This window comes from Poecilia formosa, unplaced genomic scaffold, assembly GCF_000485575.1.
Source record: "Poecilia formosa unplaced genomic scaffold, Poecilia_formosa-5.1.2 Scaffold35, whole genome shotgun sequence".
NCBI lineage: Eukaryota > Metazoa > Chordata > Actinopteri > Cyprinodontiformes > Poeciliidae > Poecilia > Poecilia formosa.
The window spans coordinates 1,120,982-1,144,115 of NW_006799974.1; the positions used below are offsets into that span (position 1 = coordinate 1,120,982).

At 38.5% G+C, this 23,134-nt stretch overlaps 1 protein-coding gene and 2 long non-coding RNA genes across 9 annotated transcripts in view; 2 read left to right on the top strand and 1 right to left on the bottom strand.

Annotated features, from left to right (window-relative positions):
- The window catches only part of LOC103136852 (protocadherin-1-like), a 211,408-nt gene extending 192,604 nt beyond the window's left edge, over positions 1-18,804 (bottom strand). For 2 of the 7 annotated variants that reach the window (XM_016670576.1, XM_016670575.1), the window contains exon 1: positions 1,874-2,510. The gene's annotated coding sequence lies outside the window, so the exon portion shown is untranslated. Of the gene's footprint in view, positions 1-1,873; positions 2,514-18,577; positions 18,635-18,716 lie in introns of those variants that run through there. The other 5 variants (XM_016670578.1, XM_016670577.1, XM_007550288.2 and 2 more) reach the window with 4 other exon arrangements.
- LOC107836018 (uncharacterized) overlaps positions 1-23,134 on the top strand; it is a 577,303-nt gene that overhangs the window by 445,951 nt on the left and 108,218 nt on the right. The gene's annotated exons all lie outside the window — the stretch shown is intronic.
- LOC103136853 (uncharacterized) overlaps positions 18,970-23,134 on the top strand; it is an 11,719-nt gene continuing 7,554 nt past the window's right edge. Inside the window, exon 1 of the long non-coding RNA XR_476072.2 lies at positions 18,970-19,049. This is a non-coding gene — a long non-coding RNA (uncharacterized LOC103136853). The remainder of the gene's footprint in view (positions 19,050-23,134) is intronic.

The window sequence follows — 23,134 nt, forward strand, 5'->3', positions numbered from 1 at the left end:
TCACCGAGAGTATCTTCGCATCCACTACGGATCCCAAAGATTAAATATCAGTTTGAAGCGGCAGACATGGGAAATATAACACAAAGATTGTGGTTTGTCTGAACCTCGGAGGTTGCTGTGGAGCTTCTGTTTCCACAGTTTGCTGGAACCTGCTTCAGAAGAGCATTTTCACAAAAAAAAAAAAAAAAAAACACTAAAGAAGTTCCACCAAGACACTTAGTGCCGTGTGTTCAAACAGAAAAGTGTAAAATGCTTTTTTTGTTGTTTGTTTTTATAGTAAGAGCTGAAAATTATGTGAAATCACAATGTCAGTCTGTGTAAGATCACAATTGCAAAATCCTGTTTTGATGCAACTTCTGGCACACTGTTACATTTAAAATGCGTCGCATTCACTCACTGCATGACTTAATGCCCACACCTGACAGAGACTCTAGTGGCCGAGACGCTGACGTTTACGGTGAAAGAAAAGACGATAAGGTATGAAAATGTGGATTCATCTCAGCCGGTGTCAGAACAATATCATAATGAAATGTTTTCCTAATAGTTTTCTTCTTTAATGTCTTCCGGGAGGCGCCATAGAGACCATCCTACCGAATCCCAAACAAGATCCTCACCCCTTCAACCGCTTCATGCTGGATTCACGCTGCTCAGATTTTGAAAATCAGCACTTGCTGCACATATCCCTGCCGGACCAACTCTGCCCCTGGGCTTGGAGCTGAATGCGTGGATGTTTTAGGGTTTCAAGAGAAGCGTTGAAAGCCTGTGTGGGGGGGCGGGAGGTTCACATGAAAAGGAAGAGATGAAGGAGGAAACGGGGTCAAAGGCCATGCATAGGAAGGCAAAACATCCCTGTGAAGGGTTGGCCACCTGTAAAAATTCAAAGAAGCCACAGCTGACCGCAGAGCTCGCTGCTCCTGCTCTGTGTGTGCCAAGCAGATGCAGTTTGCATGTAAATACCCGACTCCCCCTCCCTCATCCCCTTCTCTCTTTCTCTCTCTATCAGCAGGACATACGCCCACCCTCTTTCTTTCTCTCCCTCTGCCACAGCAGAGGGAAAAGGCGGAGGAGGCTGGAAACCGGAGGCACCGGATGGACCAGATTCCCTGCAGATGACACATAGCGGATGTTTCATTCCTTCTAGTCCACCTTTCGAGTGAAACTCTCTGCCTCTCTGTGCAGAGCAGCATCACAGGGTGGCAAATTTGATGCCACAGGTGCTCTTGGTGGGGGGGGGAGAGGGGGGCTCATCTGCACAGAGATATGCGCTTTTGTTGGGAGTTTATGAGCACCTCTGGCTGAATGGATTTGTTAGTGGCATTAAAAAGCTCCCCTACCTCCCCCCATAAAGCTACATAGATCCAAACGTATGATTATAACTATATCTCCCGCATTTGGAGAAAAAAGAAAAATACTCCGCTGCTCTTCCCTTTGGGAGCACTGTTACAGTTTCCCCCAGTTTGAGAAATGTTAAAGCTTGAGGAAGCTGTGCTTTATTACTGACAGACGGGGAGGTAATGCTGAGGACGGAGGGGATCGATACAGATCAATAAGCTCTGTAGTGTAACACACGTAAAAAACCCATCAAAGGAGATTACACGAAGAACATAGAAGGTGGGATGGCTTTTCTCTCTCTCTCTTTTTTTTATCAACAAGTGTTTGTTTTTTTGGGTTTTTTTTTTTTAAACAAATCCGTACCCTGCAGAGTGTGTTCTTTAATTAAGGCACAAGTGTGCATTCATGCGAAATGGAATATAAAGTGACTCCGCCCGGGAAAATGATGGTGCATATCGCGTCCCCGACGCACTAGTTTGATTTAAAGAGGTTTTTACCCACGTACAGGTGAAATAATGAGACTGTGCGGAGAAGTTCCTACCTGGATCGAGTTAAAGACCCAGGTCTGGGCGCTCCAACGCCGGCTACAGGCTCTCGCTCCTCCGCGGTATCCAGACGCAGACGCTCCAGGACAAAAAATTGTTTTATTATAAAGAATCCACAAGGTTGTAGTAAAAAATAAAAAAAATATATATATATAAAAAAAGAAAAATAAACAAACGAAAAAAAAAAAGATTCAGAGACGAATCAAACAATCCAGTCACGGCTGTAGTTATTCCTCCAGTTTCTCTCAGTTTCTGTCAGTCGTGACCAGCGCTCTCCGGAGGCTTGGCCGGACTCACTGACGGACCCCTGAAAGCGTCACCGGCGGCCGGAGGGAAGCGGCTGCATCCTCCGCTGGTGGCACGCTGTCTGCGGGATGAAGAGGGAGTTAGGGTGGAGGTGCTGGATGTGGACGGAGCACCGGGACGAAAAAAAAAGAAAAAAAAAATCTTACCCGTGTCTCTCCCCACACACTTTCTAAAAAAAAAAAAAAAGTGGTAAAAGAGTTTTAGCTGCTAGTAACGCAGGATTGGTCCGGTCCCCTTTGGTCCAGTTTCGGTCCTCGCGCGGTCCGGCACGGAGCAGGTCGCGCGGCTGCACCGTGAGTGATGAGAAAGTGGAGTGAATCCAAACCAGTGCGCTCGCGCTTCACTCCCTCTCCTTCTCTCTCTCCCCCTCCCTCACCCTTACACTCATTATACACTTCCCCATCAGGGAGGAGGAGGAGGCGGAGCGAGCATCCTCTTCCTCAACTTCATGGATTTCCCAACATTTCCCCTGCTTTTTTTTTTCTCCTCACTTTTTTTACACACTTTTATTACGAGCTTTACTATAATAAACTTTGAGGAATCGAAGCTTTGATGCCGAACACACGTGCTTACGAGCAGAGCGTTCCGGACTATCACCTGTCCTGCAGCCGCTCTGCCTGCATCTCTGTCCGGCTGCGGAGAGCGAGGAAAGCCGCAGTCTCCTGCGCTCTGAGCGCCACCTAAAGGCGGCAAGTGGCAGCAGCTCCGGCTCTCTTACTCCTCCTCTCCCTCCTTCCCCTGTGCTGCCGCGGAGCGCAGGCGAAAGAGAGAAAGAGCGCGAGCCAGAGTGTAAAACGCATAATCTGGATATTCTGATGGCCGCTGCCGCCGCACGAACCCCGCGCAGCAAGCGGCGCAAAAGAGGCTGCGCACCAAAGCAGCTTTACTGTGCCGTGATATCACAAACAACACATATGGATTATGATTTTTTTTTTCATATGGGGGGCCTCGGTTTCAGCGCATCTGCTTGCAGACTTAATCCAAATGGAGCTTTCAGATAGGGGGGGATAAAAAAAAGGGGGGGGGGGAGCTCATTCTTTACAATTTATTCTACCTTTATGGTCTCTCTGACAAGTGTCTGGCTAGAATCCCAGAAGCCTACAGAACTATAAACCAAAGCAATACTTGTCAAAAATAGAGTTCATAAAATACTTCAGAAATATGAACTGAATCAAAATGCATAAGTCATACATTATATTGATGTGGAAAAACAGCTTCAGCGCCCTTACAGATCTTCAGAGTTTTGTCACACTTAAAAAGCAATTCTTAAAACGATGATTTAATTCATTAAGGGAGAAATAGATATCCAAAAGATATTTTGTAATATATATAAAAAAGTAATTGCTCCATAATCCTATTAAGATGTTATGCAACCCTTGGCAGGGAAAGCAACCATCGAACATTTGCGATAACTGGCAATGAGTCTTTCACATTGTTGTGAAGGAATTTTGGCCCACCATTCTCTGCAGATTTGCTTTAATTAAGCCACGTTGTTGTTTTTTTTCTCATTTATTTATTTAGTTATTAGCATGAGCAAGCTGAGGTCATGCCACAACATTTTAACAGGATTTAGGTCCTGTCATTCATCAGACCTCTTCAAAAGGTTCATTTTTCCCATTTGGGAGTGATGGCGGGTTAGAGGGGGGCAGTGTTTATTTGTATGAGCCACTGAGATGTGGACTGTCTGGAGGGCTTTGGATCACTGTCGTGCTTCATTACCAAAGCACCCCCAAATACAGCTGGTTTGTTTCATGCCAGCTGTAAAAGGAAAAGCCCAGGCAAGTAAGGTCAAGATAACTTTCCTCTGGTTCTGGAGTTGCTCAGCATAAATAATGTGACAACAGATCGGGTCTATATTGTTGTGTGTGAGGACTATGGGAGCTCGGACTGTGGCTGTGATCGAGGTTGTGATCATCCTTGTTGTCTGTGCACCTTTTGTCGATCACACTTTTTTCCATCCATTCACCTTTCCTGCTTAGTGTATCTTGATATACACTAAGCTGTCTGTGAATAGAGGACAGGGGGCTGTTCGAATACTTGCAACAGGATATTAAATGCAAGAGAAGTTTTGTCCTAAAATGGAATTTCTTGAAATTTCATCAATGAGCATTTTATGTTTCCAACTAAACTCAGCAATATCACAGTTTTTTTCTTCCACTCAACTTCATTCTAACATGCTTGTCTGAAGTACTGTTAAAACATCCAGTGTTTAAAGCAATGTCATTTTGTTGCTGGACAGCTGTTTGAACTTATGACTGTGTAGATCATAGCCTATCTTATCAAAATCTAATTTTAAATCTATTTTTTATTCCTTGTAAATAATGTTCCAGTTTTTTTTTTATAAACTGAATTATGGGTTTTCATTAGCTGTCAGCCATACTCATAAAATAAAACAATCAGAAATAAACACATTTGTTTGAAAAACACCTTTTGCCATCTTGCAGATAAATAGCAAATAGTTAAATTGTATTGTCTTTCAAAATCCAAAAACAGACATATAGCTTTATATATACACAACGACCAACATGCATCAAATACATAATAAAAATGTTATAAAATAACAGTTGACATGGAAGAAATCAAGAGGTATAAAAACAAAACAAAACAAAACAAAACATACAATCACAAATACTTCAACAGGTCAGATGTTTATAATTAATCAATACCCGTAAAACTTTGTAAACTATACCCAGATTAATAAATGACAAAAAAATAACCACTAAAAGACCAAACAGAGAAACTTTGGAACATGTATTATTCCTAACAAGTATACATTACTTATTATAAAGGACTTTGGAAACACAAAGACACACAGCAGACACAATAATTAACAATAAGTTAAAACAAAATGAAGATGGAGCAAAAACAGAAAATGTCCATAAATTCAAACAGAGATACACATGTTGTAAAAACTATTGCTCTTTGTTTCAGTTTTTCATTTTAACCACAGCATGGTCACTTAGTCGCAGTATTTCAGCTTCTTACACAAAGGTCTGTTTGATATAATTGCATTATGTTTTTAAGTAAGCCCGTCTTGGACTGTTGACTGGTCCAGAGCTTAGTCCTTTATTTTCCTGTAGTGTTTGAATGCAGACACCCACTCTTCTCCCACTGCAGCCCTCCCCCCACAAGGAGCTTTTGACTGACACTGAGATTCTACAGCTGTCTTATATATATCATGGTTTTTTTTGTTGTTTTTTTTTTGTTGTTTTTTTTCAGTTTTGGTTTGAAATGTTATTTTCTGTTGCATGTTCTATAAAGTTGTTTGTGTATTCTGCAATGTTTTTTTTTTTTTTAAAATCTGTTTTCATCCTTTTTCCCCCTCAGGGTTACATTATCTGAAAAGGTCTTTTCTATTTTTTTGGTAATGCTTTCAAATAACTCCCTTTCTGTCTTTTATGCTTTCATACCTCTTTTTTAATCTATAAAAGTAATGTAACATTTTTTATGAAGCACTGTTCATTCCCATGTTCACCTAAACGACACTCAGATACACCCATTGTTACAAAAGAGAGTTTTTAGAATTACAAAATAAAAGTCTACTCTGAACAACAAAAAACAAAAAACAAAAAACAAAAAAAACCAAACACTTACTCTGCTTTAAATAAAAAAAAAATACTCTGGAAAAATTAAAACACAGAAGGAAATGATCAAAAAAAAATAAATCAAACTCTTGACTATTGGATATGGCAGATGGTACGACTAAAGTCTCAATAAATACAAATGCTTGGTATTGTATCTGTTAATAATCAAACTGTAGTGTAATTTCTCAATGAGCATTAATTGCATTCTTTAAAACCCATATTTATTCTCTGAATTACAATATTGGGCCATAAAATGCAAACTAAAAACATATTGAAGATATTTACCTGTAAAAGCAGTGTTTTACCTAATGGAGCCTAGGCACAAATTCAAACTGGAAGACTCTCTCGCCCTGCCCACACCATCCAATCAGAGCCTCCCTCCTATCGTCTCGAACCTTGATCAACGTTTGATCAAGCCACATCACAGCCAATCACCGACTGAGTTCCTGCTGAAAAGGACCCTCAACCATGGCGTCTTCCACTTCCCAGCTGCGATCAACCCACCTCCACCTCCACCCCATCTCCACCTCCACCTCCACTCTCCTGGCTCCTTAGGCACCCATCCTTCTCCGACCTCCACCACCAGTACGGGCATCCTCCGATAGGATTACATTCCTAATCAGCATTGGGAATGTTCATCGAGCTTATCGCAATTTCAGCTCGACGTCCTCGGCGGGGAGCTGAACCTCAACGAACTCTATTGCATGCATGTCAATAAACCTTTTAATCGCTACCTTTCTCTGTCTGAGTCTCTCCAGATTGAATTAATAGTCACACTGCCTCAACATTTCCGTTTTTGGACTGTGGTTGGAAGCCAGAGCATTAAGAGAGAAATTACAATGATATAATTCTTCGATTATTACTGGTTGATACCAGATGTTTAGATACACCAAATAGAAAGACACACACCTTTTTTCTTACTGTTTGAAGTTAAATCAGACTGAAATCGTCTTCGTTCAGCTCAGACTTACCAAAATTATTTATTTTTGCTAAATGCCACATTAATGAGAGAAAGAACATAGAGCTTTATTCATGAATGTCTTCATGTCGTCGGTGTTTGGTAGCAGTGAATTTGACCTTGTGGTTTTTCTCAGACAAGGTTCTCACAATAGTTTGCTGGAGTTCTGGCCCATTCATTATGACAGAACTGATGCATCTGAGTGAGATCTATATGCCGCCTCACTCACAAACAGCTTTTCAAATCTGCCCACAACTTCTCCATAGGACTGAGATCAGGACTTTACATTTTTAACATGTGCTGACATGCATGTAAATAAATTGTTTCCTATAGTTGTTTGCCTCGGGTTCATGGAAGAGCCGTCACTGGTTTTGTGACAGCTTCAGGGTCACAGACATTGCATAGAGGCATTTTTTAGTGAGCTGCGGATTATTGGCTATCTAAGGATTATCATCTGAGGGCTATAATATTATTTCTGCTCTGTCTAAAGTCATGATGGTGGCCTTTTGCCCCAGTCTCGTTCAGAGTGTGATCTGTGTCAGCTGTTTGAGGCTCTATAATGTACAAACTCTCAAAAATATCAACACAATGTTACTGCAATTCTAGAATGTTTATGCTACCAATAAAACATTAACAATTTTGACTTTCAAACCAAAATCAGAAGATTATATGTTAAAACCTTTATTCCTCTATTTAACATCTCTTCATTAATTTCTCCAATCTTCAGTGACCCCAAAAGATGAGTTATTAACAAAGCTGCAACTAAAACATCCTGAAACATGTCTTGCCTGAACATGCCCGGAATCAGAAGCAACAAAACCACGGTGAAACCGAAAACGCACAACCACAAATATTCTAAACCACTGTGTGGCACAGACACTGTCAGCTGTGTTGGTCCCCTTTGGTCTGCTTCCTCAGTTTGTTTTCCCTCCTAAACTTCAGACATTCGTCTCTGGAGGAGTTTAAACCTCAGCGGTCAACTTCGTTTCCCGGCATCCATGTCAGAAATTAACCCAGCAGCCTATGTGGAGCCCACCTGATCCGCTGTAATATGACATCAGTATTCTCCTTGTTTCCTCTGTTGCTCTCAAACTAATCACACTCATGGAGTTAGTTCACAGAGTGGAAAGTTCTCTTTGTTTGGAATTATGTACCCAAACATATTGGAGGTAGACGCAGCAAAAAAAATTTAAAATATATTTTTATAATTACCTTTTAAGAAATAAATAGTAAAATTCATATTTTACTATTTGTTAGTTTCCTTTATTAAATTTGATATAAATTATTTATTAGCACAATTTCTATATGTTTTAAACGAGTAAAAAAGGACCAATATAAGACTTTCAGATCAGCAGTGGACACAACGTTTTTCTACCGTTATCCAGTAAATCTTACAATTTCACAGCCAAAGGACAATTCCAGTATTAACCTTGCTATAACTTTCATAAAATAAAAGATCATTAATCTAATATATAACTGAAATATAGTCCATACTTTTCTTTTTACATTAGACAACAATCTCAGTTGCATAATAAGTACAGTAAAATATATTACTGCATGTGTGTAGATGTAAGACTACACACATGCACATACAACACATGTTGAATTTTCCAACATTTTGCCATCACTAAACATGTGGGTAGAAAAGAATGGTTTTAGTTGTGTTGAACTGATTGATTGCCGTCTCTCACTAACCAAAGCCAAAAAAGTAACACATGCGTAAGAATCTAAACAGATACACAAAGAGCACAACGCAAGAAAAGGAAAAAAAAAAAAAAACAATCTAAACGCAGAGAAATGAAATAGAACACTATAAGCAACAATAATCAGCAACTCAAAATAATAATTATACAAGACAAAGGGAGAACCTAAAATACAAAGAGCCACACATATGACATAATGAGTAAAATATATATATATTTTTTTGTTGTTTAAGGGGAATTTACTGACTTTCTTTTACAATGCCAAAAAGAGAAAATTAAACATCAATATCTCAACATATAAGAATTAAAAGTTTGTGTCCTCATTACGTTTTCACATGACTGTATTTTTTAAGATCCATTTTCTCGTAGAATACACAACAGAAGTCTTAAACAAATTTATGAATTCATTTTTTTTTAAACCAGTTTATCTCTTATTTCACAGATGCCAAACTAGATCAAGCTACAAGATCTGGCTCTTGTAGCTTGATCTGGTTTTACCTCACAAACAGTGAATGGTGGTTTAGCTGTTTGGCAGAGGCTAAACATTTCTAAAATGCTTTCTCAGTCTTTTCTTAATGAGAGTAAAATAAATAGCAATCACCCTCAGGCTGTAATACACAGCTGAGGCAGAGAAAAGATTATAGGATCTGACCTTGAGAAATGCTTAGTCTCAAGATTATTTTAAATTCCAGATTTTAAACACCATAAAACAACATCTGTCCAAACAAGTACTCACGATCAGCTACGATTTATCCTTCACACGTACTGCTTAATCAGGAATTTTACAGAACATCTATAATAATTATTGAATAGTGAATCATTATTATTATAGATCATCATTTAAATTACATTAAATAAACTTTTTTATTATTATTGTCTACATTTGGTTTCATTGTTTCTGCTTCTGTATGGAAAATCAAGAGTTGATGTACAGCAATGTCAATAAGTATGTTATAAAGTTGGGCATTTTCTTTAAAATCCAGTAAAAACCTATAAAAAAAAATACACTTTTAAAACAAAGCTGCCGAACAGAAAAAAGCGAGTAATCCTTCAGTGCTTTATGCAGATTTTACATCATTGTATATTGTGATTCTACACAATCAAAGTATGGAGTATACATTCACTTAAAGCATTATTTTAGATCTGAACAATAGGGAAAATAGAAGAAAAAAGTTTTTTTCCCAGACTGATTACATGTTTGTTAATTTTTTCCCCTAAACTAAAATCAGATGTACTAAGCTCTATGCATTACATATAACTTTAAAACAGAACTATGCACATTAACTGAACAGACTAAGTTCCCTCACACAGGAGCTGTGGAAAAAAGTTCATAGCAAGCCTGCTGAAAGCAACATGTGCAAAGGAAACCCACAGACAGACTCTCACTGTTTAGGAAATGAAGTTAATTATCCTGGCAGAAGAACAACAAGATTCATTATAACTCCACAGTCCTCTGCAGATAATCATCATTAATCATCAAACAAAGAGAAACTGTGGCGTAAAAAAAGTTTCTGCTTCACTGATTTTAAAGAAGTCCCTGAGAGAACCACTGTTAGAAACAGCCAATCAGAGTTTCAGCAAAGTTGGACTGTATTAATCCAAGTGTTCCAAAGTGAAGGTATCAGGGGGCGCATGGACAAATGGAAAGCAGGTGATAAGGATATTAATTATTGAACTGAATTATTGAATTATTAATTCTCAACAATGAATGGGGTAGTTTAACAGTACCATATACAAAAGTAAGGCACCAAAACAGGGGACCCTAAATGAGAAACTTAAGAAATGATTTGTAATTTCAGCTCACAAATGAGTCATTTGACGGAATGAGTATTAAAAGTTTCCCTCCGGACGCCGGCAGGTCCAGCCAACGGCTCAAACCGTTCCAATGTCTACTCCTGACCCATTTTAGTGCACAATGGAGTCCCTAATATTTCAATCATTTGCGACAGCATAACTTCTTCATCAGTACCCAGTCAATCTGTAAATAAAAACTTTGACTTTCTTAAGAGGTATAAGAACAAATAATTAATGGCTTAACTGTTTTAGTGAATTGAAAGTGCATACATCTTTATGAAACTGGACTTGTAAATTGACACACTAAGACAAAAATAACCCTCATAGAGCTCAGGAAATATAATTAATATAATTGGAAGACCTAAATAACAAAACTGTATAAATTTGATGTTATATTTAATACTGTACGCAGTTTCTGGAACATATATCTTTTGTGATACTTTTTATTAAAGAGATCATTATTTTACTAGGTTCAGTTAAAGATATTTTTCTGTATCTTTAGGGCTGTTGTCCTGCTGGAAGCTGAAGCTCCATCCTAGATCACATTACAAATTGAGCAAGATAAACAAAAACAAATTGCACAAAACAGAAAAGTGCTTCACATTAGGGTCAGATTCAGCACAAGATGTCCTTGAAAGCTTTAATGAGTTTTTTTTTTTTCCCTTCCACATTCAGATTTATTTTGGGACTTTTGAGGCAGATGCTGTTAGAACTTGCAGTTTTTGGTCATTTGTCATCATGTTAAGCAGATGCATTCGACTGTGACTTCCCAATATGTTACATATAACAGCTTAATGTCTGAACTTATGAAATATAGATGCCATGTGCCAAATAATGTGTCAGAATGGATTTTTATATTTTTAGGATATCTATTTCTCTATGTAAGAGTTTGAGTTTGAATTCATTGACTTGAGTTTTACTTATTTATTTATGTTTTTTTACCAATTCTTACAGAATTAATAAGACTTATCACATTTTTTTGTAATGTAGGTATTAGGACTGTAGAATATTTGGTCTTAAAATATTGAAGTTTTTTATTACTAACTTTCAGATAGAGTCTTATTGAGTTTTATCTAGCAAAGAATCTATTTCCTTCCACTCAACTTTGCACTCACGTGCTTGCATACAACACTCAGTGAGCAACTAGCTCTTATAATTGGTAAATGTCCTGCATAGCACATTATTAAGTTGGATGACTCCAAAGCTCTTCACACGACATTCAGTCAATTACTCATTTATACACACATTCACACACTGATAGTGATGAGCTACATTGTAAAAATTTATTCCGTTTAAAAATGTATAGCTTCCTCAGGCCCGCTACCACTACATTTCTGCACGACCCCTGCCACATTTCCCCATTAGCACAATTTTTATTCCACAGAAATGGTCCCAATTAATGAAAATGCAGTTTCATCAAAATTTTTTGGTTGTGCATAATAGCCCAGCTCTCAGACACTCAGGCTTAAGCCTTAACCCTCACATGCTCTGCGTAACTCACTGCAAATTCAGTCTGATCTCCTCATTCTCTGAAGCAAGCGAGGGGCACCTACTGAACACAAGTGATTAGTGACTCTCCAATAACAGCACATACAATAACGCATTCAAAAAGTGATTCAGGATGCAACTGACAGATGAGATATATTCCCCCTAACTAGTGCCGCCCTGGGCAAAGGCCCATATTACAAAGCACAACTTAACTCACTTATATTTCAGACAGCTTGCTTAAGAAGGTAGGAAATGAAGGATGTTGCCTAAGTTTGAATATAAAATCAACATAATATTATTTGCACAGAATTAAAACTTCCTGCATATTTACGTTAAAACTCTCATTCATCCCGTCTTGTACATCTTATCGGCCAGATGTGAGTTAGGTCTTAAAATGCAAGAAGGACTAAAAGAAACGCAAGTAAGTCAAGAAACTTGTTTTTTATCAGAGGTAAAAATAAATTGCCTTAACCAACATGACTTTTGTTTTGCCAGGATGGCGCTTTAAAGTGGTAAACAACAAGAGATCAAGATGCATTAAAGTGCTTAAAATTAACTGTTCTTAAATTGGTGTTAAGCAGGAACAACCTAGAGGCTAGAGGTCACTTGAATTAGAGATCTCCTCTTTCCCTCAGGAGAAGGCATATGATCACATCTGTAATCTGCTGTGGCTACCTGCTGTTAACGAGCCAAATTAATTAGACAATGACGGCAAACATATATTGATATAGATTAGATAGAATTTATTGATCCCAGAGGGAAAATCAACATGTTGTCGTGGCAACAGCAGCAGGAATCCCAGGATGAGCAGAGCAGAGGCGATACAGTGGGAATGCGAACAAAAACCATGAATAAAAAACAAGGTGAGAAGAGGACGGCAACATGAAGAAAAGACAAAGCTTTTAGAATTATAGATATATTTACACCGTGTAAAAAGTAGCACACACTCCTCTTAGATCAGAAGAAAAATTAACCTCTGGAGGTTGATCATTTTAAAAATACATGGTTTTTATGGTGGAATATCTACAGGCAGAAAGAATAAATCAAGTGTGAGCCCTTTCCAGCTGTCACTTTTTTCAGCCTATTTCCAGTACTGTGGTATTTCTGTCCTAACGGTGATGGCCTTTTCTCAACTTCCTCCGATGGGGGATGAGATAATGATGAGACGATGCTAGCGGGGATATTTATGGTGCTTACTCCACAGGCAAAAACTGTTGCTATGAGATTTTTCTCCATTTGTGTGGTCTTTATGTTTTCTGATGATATTTTTGTCCAGCACCTGGAAGTTTTAGGAGCTGTGGAATTTTTAAAATAAGAAAATTGAAAAACAAAAACAACAACAACAAAAAATGCACAAGACTTATTTTCAACGTCCTTAGTGCACAGTGAAGGATAGCAATCCAATTTTGTCTACATTGTCTATATTTGTAGAGCAGATTAAACATCTGCATTAATTCACTTACGCAGGGCCATGTTAAATTGCTTTGAACTAAATCATTCCCTTTTGTCTCCTTCTGTATCACTAGAGTTGATGTCCTGCTGGAAGCTGAATCTCTGCCCAAGTCTCAAGTTTTTTAAAATCCTCTAACAGGTTTTCTACCGGTATTGTGTATTTTGCTTTATCCATCAATCGCCTTAACACTGATCAGCCTCCTGGCCCCTGCTGAAGAAAGTCATTTCTATAGTGTGTTGCTAACATTCACACTGAGATTAGATAATGCAAATGTTAATTCTGAAATATCTAACAGGCACTTGACTGCAATTGATTTTATTTGAAGTGGGAGAGTAAAAGAGTTTTAATAAATTGCACATCAGACTATACAGAGCTTCTGTATAGTCTGATGAAAGGTGACAAACTTTTTAAATTAATTTAATCTGACACTCTGGACATTGCGATAAGGCCGTGTGACTTCTCAAAACAAGCTGTTTCAATTCCACATTTTCATCTGGGTATCCCATTTTTTTTATGAGTGAGTACAACCTTTGCCACATTCAAATGTTTAAACAGAAAGAAAAAAAAAAAAGATTTTTTTTTTCCCAACTTCCCTTCATGTGTTCTTGTTGCTAATAAGTGTTGGAGTATGTTCCTCACACAAAGAAAATTTCCATCTTACTCTACACCCAGCGGGAGAGTTGCTTTTGTCTGTGATTATTCTTTTCAAGCAGACTTGGAAACCACACATTGCAACCCATGAAGTACTAATGTTTACGATTAGATTATATTATTTTAAAACACAGTTAATGTGCCATTGTAAAAGCTCCTTTCCCCGCCGTTCATTAAAATTACAACTTGACGGAACACAACGCACAATCCTCTATATTAAGTTCAATCAGCTCCCTGCTGCTGCCTGTGACGTCACCTTCGTTTGAGCCACATCGACAGAGAATGAGACTGATTGCCGCTGCCCAAAGTTTGCTGTTCCTTTGTAATGGCACTCATTGGGGGCCTTTTCAACAGCTTTTTTTTTTCATAACAAATGCTGATTGGTGCTTTTATAACACACACAGAGCCAATCACCCACAGAGTAACATTTGTGCACATGTCTGGCTGCTTAAAAACACAGAAAATGCTGGGGAAAAATGGGGAAATCCAAAATGTCAGGTGATTACTGGCAAGAGGAATAAGCCATGTTTCGTTCCTGTTAAGGTGTTTAATTCTAGATGCATCTTGCTGTCACTGTTAGTACACATTTCATTACAATTCAGCATCCAGGTTGAAATGTGAAAGGTGCGGGCTTAGTCAAATCCAAATATTCAGATCCACCATTGCTGCTTATAAATAATTTAAGATAGTAATGTGTAGTAATGAAATGTGGACCAGTTGTTCACATTTCAATACAGATGATGTTTTGGCAGTTTGCAGCTCTGAATCATATAGGCGTTTGTTTACACAATGCCAGCAGGAAAATGCATTAACAATGACTTTCTAACAGCAACTGTTGCTGCCCATAAAGGCCATTTTAAGCCTGAAAAGGCTTAAAAAATGTTTTTCAAACTACTAATTTCCCCACAGACACCCTAGCAAAATAACCCCAAGCTATGAATGTCCAAAGTCCACACAAAACCTCAGGATTCAATGTGAGACTTTATAGGTCTCAGTTAGTATGCTTGAAGTTAACAACAACACAGTTACGAAAAAAAAACAAAAAAAAAACATACCAGCATGGAAAGATTAACAAAGAAAGTATCTTCCCTTAAAAGTAAAAATAAATAAATAAATAAATAAACAAATAAAATAAAATTCAAGTTTCAAAAGTTAAAGACTTCTGGAACAATGTTCTTAGATATAGAAAACGGAAATCCTCCACACAAGCATCTCGTCTACCAAGCACGGTGGTGGAGGTGTGATCATTTGGGCTGGTTTTGCACCAACGGTACCCAGACATCTTGCATGGTATGTGAGTAGACCGCTATCTCCTGAAGTACTCTACACTCAAATGTCAGGTCATCTGACTGACAGCTGAAGGTTGGCCTGAATTGAGTAATGCCAGCAAAGACAATGTTTTATAAAGAAGAGACGGTCAAATCTCCTTACTGGTGACATGGAAGGCTGATAAAGTCACACAGAAAACTGTTTTTCTGCTACAATAATGGGGCTCACTTTTTCTAATGACTATGTTTCAAGTCATGGAAACTCATGAGTTTCTGTTGCTGTAAAACCATCTAAGAAAAGCCATAAATGACCCAATATTGGAACCAGTAACCATGTAAAGAGTAGCAGTTTAGGACTCTAAAACCGATCAGAAAATAATCTTCAATATATTTAATTGCCTAAAAGCTTATTTGAGCAACAGGTTATTCAGTGATCCTTCTTTTTTCCCCCATATTCTTTAAACAAATCAGTGCCCTTTTACAACCATTGAACCTGGATGGGACGAATCATGTTTCCATGAAACCTAGTTGGATTTGCATCACCTCAGCCTCAGTGAGGCATCTCATTGGTCTGTGAGGTCCATAAGCTACAGTTCTCCTTCAGTTCACCACTTGAATCTTCTCCCAGCAGAGCTAATGGCTCCTCTGTGACATTTAACTCAAAAAGGGGAAGAAGAAGAGGTTCAGTAAACCCACCGTCGACCTTTAACCTCCCATGCGAGAAGTCAAACTGCAGCCACCCACTGTGACATTTCCTCTACAGAGTACTTCCCTCAGCTAATTAACCCGTTAGCTGGACAACCTGCTGCACAAAAAAAAAAAGATGAATAATAAAGGAGGAGATGAAGAGAGAAACAGAAAACCGCAAGCACAATGGCTGGACATTTCTGTGGGTCAGTCACCTGAGTGCTGTTCTCTGGTGCGTGATTTTCAAATTAAACTCCTATTGTTCTACTTTTATTTCACCTTTCTTCCATTTTATTCATATCAGTGCGAGCTGTCTATATCTCGGGAAATATTTATGAATTTTATGGTAGGAAGAGGTCAGAATAATTGGAAATTGGACAAAATATCCTGAAAACTTATACAGAGAAACCTTTTGTGGTTTAGGCAGAAATGCAGGGAAAAGATTATTTGGCATAAAACAATTTCCCCAATGTAGGTATCTGGACTTCACAATAGACAAAAGGTGATGGTGGTTCAAACACTCAACCCTGTGAAACTCTATTTCCACCAGAACTGGGACTTGTCAATATTTGACATTAACCTTTAGCACTGTTGGCTAATCCCCGTTTTGTGTTTAAGAATATTTCCATCAGTTCTGCCAAATGCAGGTCTAAAATCTAACATAGATGTTGCTAAATTTAAAATATCTGCAACTTTTATCAGTAACTTTTAAACATTACATCCTGTTTTCCTTATCCTCATCTCCGAGTTGCCACTTTGAATTAAACATTACCAAACATGTTTTCATTTGCAGGCCAGTTTATCTGTCTTCCTTATGTATGCTTCTATGCACAAGATCTTATGCAGAGATGATGCTAATGCAGTATAGCACCACAGGGCATGAGTGGGTCTGAAAGTAAAATTGTGCTTTATTAAAATTACTGATGCTTCAATGATTATGCTACGTTGTTTCAGACTTGTCAGAATAACTTACAAAAGACGGTTAAAAACACAAACATTTATTCTGTCTAAAACAGTAGCGTGATTTGATTGGCTGTAAATGTTATCAAGTCAGTAGTTTTGATGGAGTGGCTTATTATTCTAACTGGCATGTGGAAAAAAAAAAGACCACATAGGTTGAGCTTGAAGGTGTTTTCACATCGCTTCCATCAGAAAGTGGTGATTTAAAGTGTGCGAGACGCTGGCACGATGAGAAATACTCTCCTCAACATCTGTTACCATGGCGCCCTTTAAAAAGTAATGTCCATTAATCGTGTGTCCCCACCTTTAACATACATCCACAGCACACAGACGCCATAAATCGAGCTCTCCTGGGCATTCAGTGAGACTTTAACTGTATATGTGTGTGTCATCATCTTCTCTCATTAATGCAGAGACACTAATGTGCTGCCAGCTACAGAAGCTTCTCTTGTCTCAGATGAAATACAACACACACTCAGAGCTACTTAGCATCCGCTGTTGTGTTTGTGAGCTGTGGTTACCATAGTGAAAGCAGGGTCAACCACCAACAGAGGCCTGATTACCATTAATTAATATTTCTAATTATTCAAGAAGGCTGCAATCACTGCTCTGGTCTGTTTGGCTGTTTATATTAACAAATTATATTCCCAAATGTCCCGGTAAGACTGAACAAACACGACAATTATCAAAGAAAAAGGTGAAAAGTTACCTAAAAGGTTGAAAAAAAAAAGATGAAATATATATATATATATATATATATATAGAGAGAGAGAGAGAGAGAGAGAGAGAATAAGTGTCACCTACACTTCCATCCAGATCATTTATTTTGTCAAGTAGCATTTTTACAGATCTAAAAGTTCGTTAGTGTTATGAGAGATATATATTTTGGTTTCTTGACACAAGCTTGTGATTTTAAATGGCAGTGGAGGACGGAAAGATTTTTAGATGTTTCCATGGCCAATTTTGATTTTCTTTAAGGTCAGACTTGCTTGACAGATTCAGGTTTTTTTTTTTTTATTGATTTTATTGTTATTTTTTTTAAGCACTGTATTAGATAAAAGTTTAAAATATGCTCTGGGTTCAGTTATGGAGTGAAGAGACTCATAAGAACTCTGGAGCAAACCAAACAACCAGACTGAGATCCACTTTTGAAGTGGTCTTCTCGAGTTACCATAATGCCATTGTTGAGCGTTATGGTAAAAAATTAGCCGTGTTGCTAATGCTACTGCTGTATGTAACAAAATTGTACCTGAAAACAAACTTGACCAATTTCCCAAACATGCTTCATTTCTAAATGTGAGCAAACACAGCTCTTCCACATTTTGTGAGAATTATTCTGTGTACTACAGCTCATCAATTGTAATGCATCAAACTGAGGAAGACTATCTGAACAGAAAACTAAAAGTATGATGAGTGGCTAAAACACATTTTGTGTGACAAAGCACTGAAAAGGAAGGATAGAGAAAAACAAGAAAACTGAATGCTATTCGTAGTTGCTTTCTTCTGAAGCAATTTCAACATAATGTTATTCATGCCCAGTTCCATGTGAATGCATTATAGATGAATAGCCACTGACCAATGCCATGACCCCGATTACTCATCAATAAACACCGAGAGCTCTTAAGACATGTTTTATTTACTTAGAGAAGCAGATCCTAAAGGTTATCTTTGATGCATTTTAAGCTTTTTTTTTTTCTTTTAAAGAAATATTGTTTTTTTTTTCTTTACATAAGCATAAACTAAGCAGCTCTATGTTCTGCCTTTGCAGTCTCAATAATCATTTTTGGCCTCTGTCTAAAAGGTGTTAACAGCTGACAAAAAAAAGAAAAAAAAAGAAGAAAGACTTACAGGTTACGTGACAGTCTCACGCAAATCAGAAGCAGGAATCCATTCTTTGCATCTGCACTGGACAAATGTAACATTTTAATGTCATTATAGAGCACAGATAATTAGTTTTTATAAATAAATGTTTAATTCTAGGACTTACGAGTAACTTTAAACTCGGTGACGTCACACACTTCTCAGGACTTCCGGCTTGCAAGTCGAACAGGCTGGTGCACAGGAATAGACTTTTTACTTTTATTTTGTTTTAATCGGTCCACAGTGATTGTAGCTACTCAGCATATCAGTGGTGCTATTAGGAACCGGCGAAAGATAACACAGCCTCGGAATTTTATTGTAATAGTTCCTGCAATGGACGGCAAGGCTTGCAGAATGTTGGCGGCGGTTATTTGTTCTTGCTACGACACGGTCTGGAGGGAAACTGCCATCTTTACAAACGGGACAGGAACCAGATTGAATAGAATAGCGGACCAATCAGGTGAGTCATAGGAACATAGGGCGTGATCAGGGGCGTGTCTGAAAGTGTGGTAGGTCGGGAGGGGCCGAGGCAGAGCGGAAAACAGTTCAAGCAGTTCAAGCAGCTCTGTTCAACAAACAGGTTGTCACAAAATGTATATTTATATTTATATATTTGTATGACAATGTGTGTCAATGTGCACTTCCATTTTGAACCGGCAAACTTATATTTTTGATAATCTTGATATCTTTTCACTTTCTTTCTCTTGGTAGGCATGTTTAATTATCTGTAGATAAAATTATATATATATAATTATATATATATGTATATATATATATAAAAAAATTCCCCTCTCACCCTCCGTGGGTGGTCTCTTTCATCCTCTGAGCTCGGGTCCTCTACCAGAGGCCTGGGAGCTTGAGGGTTCTGCGCAGTATCTTGGCTGTGCCTAGAACTGCACATTTCTGGACTGAGATGTCTGATGTTGTTCCTGGGATCTGTTTGAGCCACTGCTCCAGTTTGGGGGTGACTGCCCCGAGGGCCCCGATGACCACAGGCACCACTGTGGTCTTCACCTTCCAGGCCTTCTCCAGTTCCTCTCTGAGGCCCTGGTATTTCTCCAGTTTCTCATGCTCCTTTTTCCTGATGTTGTGGTCACTTGGTATTGCTACATCCACCACAACGGCTTTCCTCTGTTCTTTATCCACCACCACAATGTCCGGTTGGTTCGCCATTACCATCTTGTCTGTCTGGATCTGGAAGTCCCACAGGATCTTAGCTCGGTCATTCTCCACCACCTTTGGGGGTGTCACCCATTTTGACCTCGGGGCTTCCAGTCCATATTCTGCACAGATGTTCCTGTACACTATGCCCGCCACTTGGTTATGTCGTTCCATGTACGCTTTCCCTGCCAGCATCTTGCACCCTGCTGTTATGTGCTGGACTGTCTCAGAGGCCTCCTTGCACAACCTACACCTTGGGTCTTGTCTAGTGTGGTAGATCTGAGCTTCTATTGCTCTGGTGTTTAGGGCCTGTTCCTGTGCAGCCAGGATGAGGGCCTCTGTGCTGTCCTTGAGTCCAGCTTTCTCCAGCCATTGGTAGCCATATATATATATATATATATATATATATATATACACACAGATATAGGCAGGCACAAGGAGAGTATAGCTGTCTGGTTGACTGACAGATCTCTGAGGTAACTTGAGTCATTGTGTGAAACTGACAAATTGACAGTGTGTCAGTGTGCACTAGATAATTGTTAAGAGTTGGCATGTCAAGAGCTCTGACAGCATGACATACTGTTGTGTGTGTGCGCGTGTGTGTGTATGTGTGTGTGTGTAGTAGTTTAATCATCAACCAGAAACTGCTCTTTGTGGGAAAAATGTGTCACTACGCATCTCAAGAGGAAGGTCACTTGCTTCTGTTAAAAGAAAAAAAATAAAAAACTCTTTATTTTGTCATGTCCCCATAAAGTGCTCACTGATACAGTTAAATGTCTAAGAATCACATAAAACATTTCTAAATTCCTGAAAATCAGGCAGTAAAATTACCTAGCTACTATAACATAATGAAAGAGATGGAAATACAATTTAACAAATAAGAGTAGTTTATGTTCTGACGTCCATGAAATAGCTTTGTTCAGGGAAATGATCCCAGAAACAGGACTGCTCTCACTTGTTTCAAAAAACAATGTAAAAATCTTAATTTGTAGCTCCTACTGCAATAAGGTGTGCCTAAAACAATCTTCTACATAGGGTTGCCACCCGTCCCGTAAAATACGGAATCGTCCCGTATTTGGCTGTTAAATGTTGCGTCCCGTATTGAACCGATACGGGACGCGATTTGTTCCGTGTTTCTATAAATGTCCAATAGACACGCCTATCACAGACATATCAACATTAAGTGCAACAACAATGACCAAAATAAAACACTGGTGGCGGGAGCTCAAGGACCCCAGAACGCTACGGACCAACGCTGTTGACACGGTTGCCTAGAAACGGACACTACGCAGCCGCGGTAAGGTGCTATCAACCCGGGTCTTTTTAAAACGTCTTTGACCCGATACTCCATCGTCCTTAGAAGCAAAACCTCTCGTAAAGATACATACGTGAGTGGGAATAATGTTTGTCAGGATGAATAAAGACCATTTTAAAAAAATGTGTCCATCGTGGCACAGTGTGATAGACAGGATGGATCAGGAGAGGAACTGTAGACACGTTAGAGCCTAAAGAACCAGAAATCAGCATATCTTCATCCCTCAATCATCTCCTGAGGCTGATAAGGTAGAACATTTTACTATTGATTACGTTTTTTATTGTTCTTTTAGTCAGCTATTTTGGTTTGACTATTTGCTTATTAATAATATCACCCAAAAATAATACTAATGGTCATTTAAAGAACAAATAGACATTAATATTTCCTACTTTGAAAGGTTTGTTAATGCTTTCTGTATGCTTTATTTTGAAATGCTGGTATATTTTTTATGAATTCAGTGTTCAGTGGTCATTTAATGTTAATGCACCAGACACAGACCTGAAGCCCAGGGGCGGTTCTAGATGGGGGCCAATGGGGTACCTAAGAAATTATACTAAATAAATGTCTTATGTTAATACTCAGTGATGGATTTTTTTAATCTTCACAATTTTACTTTAACAATGAATTAAATATTCTAGTGCTGCACTTTTAGCTGTTATATAGAGATAGGATCACACTTTCCATCTGCCAGGGATCTTCAACCAGGATCTCTGGAGACAGATGTGGCTCTTTGACTCATTTAATATATCAAATGATGAAATATTGTTCTGTTTTTTTTTTTTGTTTTGTTTTGTTTTTTTGTTTCAAGAAACACTTACTAAAACACCAGAATGTTCACATAACTTTTATACTTTTGGCTGTCTGACGATACATTTTGAATATTAAATCAGGTGTTATGCTCAGTTACTCAGTACTTGAGTAGTTTACCCAATACTTTTTACACTTGCTTAATTAAACATCTTTAAGGTATGCTACTCTGATTGGAGTACAATTTTGGGGTACTCTAACCGACCTCTATGCATGAACGATTGCTCTATGGATAACTTTTTAAAAACAAAAAATACCGCCATAAAATAATGTCTATCACTGCAGCGGACGTCCCACCCCGTGAGAGTAAGACGACGCGCCATGGGGAGCGTCCCTTATTTTTATTTCTGAAAGGTGGCAACCCTACTTCTACATAATATTTAAGTTCTGTAAAAAGAACTGAACTGAAAAATAAGAAAAAATACATGAATGTGTAGGTTTACATATTCCACTCTTACTTCATACTGCATTTAAACATACTGTGTCAATGTCTTTTGCCAAGTTGCATCATTATTTCCTACACAGCTGTTGTCGTTTCGTCACAGCCTACTTCCATTTTGAACCGGCAAACTCATATGTTTGCCACTCCATTTCTTTCCACTTTCTTTCTCTTGGTAGGCATGTTTAATTATTTGTGGATAAAAATAATATAATTGCTTAAATCTCACATACAATTTCATTGTGCTTTTTTTTTAAAGATCTTGTTTTGTCTTTTGGTTTATTTCTCTTAAAATTCAGCATTTTCACCAAAAATGAAGGAATTCACTCACTTTGTAAAACTGAGCCTCTTTTGTTGAAATATTTCCTTTGTTTTATTTGTGTTTTCATGAAGCCAAGCAGAACCATACTGCTGCAGTTAGAGTAATCTGCGCAATAGCTAAAAGGTGATTTACAGGGAGCAAGATGGCTTTTACTACCCCTCCCAGATGTCTTAAATGCATCCTGAGCCACAGCTGGTTGAGGTGAGAGCGGGCATGATGGGAGATGAAGGCCTGTCTGCCTGCAGCCATGTTTGAGCCCAGTCTGTAGCCCAATTCCCAGGGGCCCTCATTAGAGAGCCGCCACTCAGAAAAACCCACCTGCTCACAGCCAATGAGATTCTGCCCCGCAACCCACACAGTTCCTGCCTACACGATTCGACGATAACCCGCCCGCTAACAGAGCTCATGCATACACACACCTCCAGAGCTGTGGGCAAGGTTTACTCAATGTTTTGCCCGAAGGAGCTAAACTGGTTGGTCAGCGATGAAAAGAAATAAAAG